Raw genomic sequence first — 6,084 nt, forward strand, 5'->3', positions numbered from 1 at the left:
GTCGACCTACTAGGGCCATAGGTCAACCTACACGGGAAAAAACAACAAAAAACCCAAATTCTCGTCCGAGCAATCGAAATACAAACCACCACAAACGATCGTCGTGCGAGCGATGATAAAACATGCATTTAAGGGCCAAAATCCTTCATTTTGTGCAACAAATGAGATTCACCTCACACATGAAATTAAACACCAAAAGATATGTCATCAATCAACGTGTCGGTGTCGCACCAAGAGCATGAATTAGCAAGTATGAACATCGAAAGCGAGATCAAGCATTCACGATTAACCAGGACTTCACATATCAATGAGTGCACAATTTAAACACCCTGTTAACAAACATTTCTTGCTTTAGAAAAATTAAACAATAGCAACGAGTCGACACGCGACATGCTACAATACATGAACAAGTATGGTGCAAGTGACAAAGAGATTTAACAGATTCCAGATTTAATCATTATCAACAAGTAGCAACAATTAAGGTTCAAACACCACAAGGCTCCATGAATTCTCACTCAAGGATATTAATTATGCATTTCAACAAACACTTATCATGCAAAAACTCAACATTAAGCACAAATGCTTCAAACACTCAAATGATCGAACACTTAGCATGCGATTTCTTGTATCATAAGCAACACGCATGTATCATCAACAACAATTCACCTGTAAATCTTCAAATTCAATCAAATAATCAAGATCAACACGAATCATTCAATCACCAAGCAATTATCATCATCAATTATCAGATCCATCATCCACAATAAAAAATCATCACGATCAATGTCGAATTAAGCAACAAAATCAATGATCTAGCGAGGTTTGTAGTGAATTTACCGGATCGAACAAAGAGAATGAGATCGAATGAACACGAACGCGAACGCGACGCAAACACGAACGAAATCCGAGAGAGGGAGAGTGACGCGCAAGACACTAGAGAGAAAGAGAGATCCGAAAATGATGATCAACAAGGAAAGAGACTCTTGATTCTTGCTTTGATCTTCATTTGTTCTTGAGACTTGATCTTGAATTGATGAAGATTGATGAAATTTTTATGAGTTTTTGTAGTTTTGATCCAAGAAGATTGAGAGAGAATTGAGAGAAAGTGTTTTTGATCTATTGGGTGAAGTGAAATTATGAGAGAATATGAGGAAAAATAACTTATATAGTGTGAGTGGCGAAATGTCCAAAACGCCCTTAATTACCTCTTTTTTGACTCGTTTTTGAGGAAACTCGGTTCGGCTGTGAATTCCGGAATGAAACCAATGCCATTGTGAAGATGACCAAATTCGTGACTCTTAGCCGCGAGAATCGTCTCAATCTGATAGGAAATGAAGAAATTACGCGCGTTTGAATGACAAGAAACGACGATTCATCGGGCGCGACTGTGCAGAATTTTGTGAGTACCGCTCAAAGAACTCGAAAAAACTCCATCTTCGGCTCGAAATCTGAACAAGCATGTGTGACGAAGAATCGAAGCTAACAAAATTTATGAGAAAATTCCGCTAGAAAGGACTTCATACGATAAAAATCGAAGAAGTTATGAATTTTCGAACTAGGCGCGACATACCCGAAAACACACTTTTCACCGAAAGATTACAGCGCTCTTTAAAATGCTGGGAGTTTTCAGTGCATAATTGGTCTTCAGGCTGAACATATGAAGTCCGGGGATAATGACATGGAGCTCCAGTTAAATTTTCGAGCGAATCCGACGAGCAGATTGAGAGATATGAATTTTTTAATGTCCAAAAACCTGCGGTTCAACACCATTTTCCACTGTAAAAACTTAGGTGATTTGTGAATTTGAGGACCTTCTTCGTAGAATATGTTGTCGAATCCAACAAGCGAAATGAAGTAGACCTCAAGATAGAACTTTTGACATAGGTCTCGTTTCAAGACGGTGATCCAACCAGGAGGTATGAATTTTTGAATATCCACAAGACAGTGGAGCGGCGAACCCGAGGTTTCATAAACAGTTAATTCTCACCACTTTCCTTGAAGAATTGGCTTCTGAGTCGAACACGAAAGTTGTAGATATCTTTGAAACAGTCAGGGCTCCGCGAGAACTCAACTCACATCACCTTCCAAATAATACTTGTGAATTTTCTCGTATTTCAACTGTATAAACCACATTTCACACCGTATCTTCTTAAACCCCATGAAAACTCTTTATTATTCTTCCTTCCTTTTTGAACGACGAAATAAACTTCTTGGATAACTTATAGCTCAAATAAAAAGGGCAAATTTTGGGGTGCAACAAGTGTCCATGTCTCTCATTCCAAAATGTGAACTCAATATGAGATTGAGACATTCTTAGCTTGTTTAAAGTCTAGTTTGAAGAGTGGAAGAAACTCACCAGGGTAGGCTAAAAAGGTGACTAAAGACCTATTCCTATGTTTATAAGAAACCTGATGGGTCCTTGTATACAAGATCAAGAGAAAGCTGGTGTGGAGGTCGTTTTCTTTACCTCCCCGTTTCACTTGGGTGGACGGCACGCTAGACCCTTCACGCAAAATTTGGAAGGAGGAAGCGCCCGTGGCGGGATGAATTTTGTTTCAGTTCTTCCTACGATATCACATGAACTTTTTAATTAACGTACGAGTAGGAGAGGGGAAAAAGATCTCAAATAAACCCTAAGAGTTTGCTAAGTGTGGGGATTCACCTAGACTAGAAATTCTGGAGTCCGGGGGGTTGGTTATACATTGGTAAAAGTTTAAGCACCCTACATATCCGTAGTACTCTACGGGAACCTTCTCCATGTCTATGTGTTTGTGATTGTTGCTTTATTATTGGGAAAGTTTCTCCTTTGTGTTAGGAGAGAGAATTGAATTGAATAAGACAGACAGAATGACTATTTTTGGTATTTTATTAGCTCGCTGAGATTCCTTGTGAACCTCATGCCTACATATCCCTAATGGAAGTCAGAGCTTTTTGTAGTTCGGAGAACTAATTAGGGATTTTAATGATTTTTGGTGCCTTGCTTGAAGCTCAAGGTTGAAGCTTGAATTAAATCTCTGTTTATAGTAAAGAGACATGAAATCATCTTTACAGAGAAGTATTTCTACTATTCCACCACAATCATTTTTAAAGTGACAGAAAAGCTAAAATGTTTCATTAAGAGAGGGAGCCTACTTGGTTGATCAAGTATGACAACCAACATGCCTCTTAAATGAAAGATTCTCAACCAAAATAGGGAAAGTTGTACAAGGCTGGGATGTGGCCACATCGTGCCTTTCACGAGTCCTAAATTAATGGAAGAATGTTTGAAATGATTGTTTGTTTGAAATGATTGTTTGTTTGTGGTGAGATAGGAGAAATACCTACCTATGAAGATGAGCTATGTCTATCTATTGTTTGAAAGATTTGATTTTTTAGCTGGCTTGTCTGAGGCCCAAGCTTGAGGCTTTTGATTGATTTATTATTTTATTGACCCTGGGAGATAACTCTACTGGGGATTGACTTACACTAAGAAGTTTTTGTGTTCTGTACGAAGCCCAGAATTGAGGCTGACTCTAGCTGGAGAGTATTTATTTGATGGATTTTATTTGGTGTTCTGTACAAAGCCCAGAATTGTGGCTGACTTTTAACTGGGGAAGTCATTATTTCATGCCTTGTATGAGGCCCAAGGTTGAGGCTGACACTGACCAAGGATAAACAAATAATGGATCCTAGACTCTGCTTAGGAAGATTAATGAAGATAAGGGTGACAGAGACTGTCCATGTCTCTCATTCCAAAAGGTGTACTCAATGTGAGATTGAGACAATCTTAGCTTGTTTAAAGTCTGGTTTAGAGAGTGGAAGAAACTCACCAGGATAGGCTAAAAGGTGACTAAAGACCTGTTCCTATGTTTATAAGAAACCTGACGGGTCCTTCTATACAAGCTCTAGAGGAAGATGGGAATGCTTTTAAGAAGCCTATAGTTTTAAACAATATATATACAGTTTATATTTGATAGTAATTTAAATAAAGACTTTAAATTGAAAGCTTGTAAAGCCTAACCTGTATGGAATGGAGGCCTTTGAAGATGTATGTACAAAGCCTTACCAACAATTTTATTGATGACGGTTGAATATTTATTATAAACAGTTAAAGGTTTTTGAAAACAGAAGAAGTGAAGATGGACAAAGGTCACATAGGTATCTGAAGAGTTTCATCGGTAATAATGCCCTTCAAATACCAGAAGAATGTTTTGAAAACAGAGGGAAGATTTTGTAAATACAGTTTTGAAAACAAACTATAAAAAAGAAAAATGTGCTGGGACTTACACTCTATTAAAGGCCCAGTACTTTATAGTACTGGTTGACTGTGATGAAAACAGTTATTTGAAAAGAATTAATTGAATATTAAAAGAAAGAAGAAAAAAAAAGGGATGGGACTTACACTCTATTAGAGGCCCATAGATTCTTTTACTGTTTATGAAGAACAGTTGAAAATGATTTGCAATTGAAATGATTACTGTTGTGAAAACAGTTGTTTATCAGTAAAATAAAAAGGGGGTTGGGACTTACACTCTATTAGAGGCATGAGGAGACTAAGAGCGCACAGACTAGAGGCATGAGGAGACTAAGAGCGCAAGTGAGGCCACTAGGGAAAACAATGAATTCGTTTATAAAACGCATACCATTCAAAATAAAATAAACCTTGCCCAGAGATTTAAATTTCTGCGCGCCACCACCATTGTCATCTTCAACCTCTAGCTTTTGGATTTTTGAATTTCCAGATTTCTCAATTCTCAACCAATGACCAAAGTGTAAACAGCAAACTTGTTCTAAATTTACTCACAATTCCAGATATATAACTAACATAAATTTATATTGACTATATCTACTGAATTAAACAAAATACGTGAAGAACCCTAAAATTCAAAAATAAAATTAAATGATGATGCTGATGAATAAATGCATGAAAGTAGAGGGCTTTTGATCCTCTAGTGATGTTGAACAAACTGGTATCGAGATATATGAGAAAGAGTACTTGAATAAGTGGGTTAGAGTTTGAAAAAATACCTCTGAAAATGGAGGTTGTGAGAATGATAGAGAGTACATGGGCTTGTATGAATGATCCTAAAAGCTTCCTTGGGATTCAGCGATGCTAACTAAATACTTATTGCACCTTGAATGCCTCAGAATTGCCCTACTCGACACCTTCTATTTGAGCTTCAAGTGAACATAGAGGTTGGTGATTCAGTGGTTACAGATGTGCTGCAGGCATCTAAATAGCTTCACTACACCTCTAGGAACATGTTGATGTGCTTAGATTTGTTTGACACCTTCTGAATTCTTCTATAGACCTCCAATTTCTTAAGCTCCAAAGTGAGAGTGACTATGGGGTTTCTCAACTTACAGAAGTGATCCAAGTACTTGGATCACCTCTAATGAACCCCTTTGAGATGTTAGAATTCTTACTTCTCAAAGAAGAGCTCTGGTTTGAAGAAATCGATTCTTCTTGCCAAAGAACTTTGAAAAACCATAAGCATGAGGGAGAGAAAGAGAAAGCAAGAATTGGAGTTGCTTTGGTGTGTTTAATATGAAGGATGGCACTTGTATTTATAGGCAAAGAGTTATGTACAGATTGAGGGAGTGAGCTTGCTTAATGAGAGAGTTTTGGTTTCTTGGCCATGAAGAAATTCAAAGAATCTCCAAAATGCAATGATGGCGAAACCGAGCTAGATCCCTATACATTGATTCTATCTGATCTTGGAGAACATTTATGATATGTAGAGGCTTTCTATTGGCTTAGGAGAAGATTCCAATAGATGAATCATTACTTACCATAAATTCTTAAAAGTAATGATTACATAATCACATGTTCTTGCTTTTGGGAATCTTCTTCAATTCTTATGCCATGGTGAAAATGAATGCATGGTACATTTGCAGATGTGTTATGGGTGGTGTAGCATCCATTAGTGAGGCCATATGCACAAAATTGCAAAGTTTCAAATTGTACATGACCTATAATTTTACCTTATGAGGCCAACTTTGAACAAGCATAACTCCAAGCTCAAAATGAGTTTGGAGAAGGTTGAGCATAATTTGGAAAGCCCTAAACATCTACTTCAATTCATTAGTTTGGGTTTTCTTCAG

This window comes from Vicia villosa, linkage group LG4 (genome assembly GCF_029867415.1).
Source record: "Vicia villosa cultivar HV-30 ecotype Madison, WI linkage group LG4, Vvil1.0, whole genome shotgun sequence".
Lineage (NCBI taxonomy): Eukaryota > Viridiplantae > Streptophyta > Magnoliopsida > Fabales > Fabaceae > Vicia > Vicia villosa.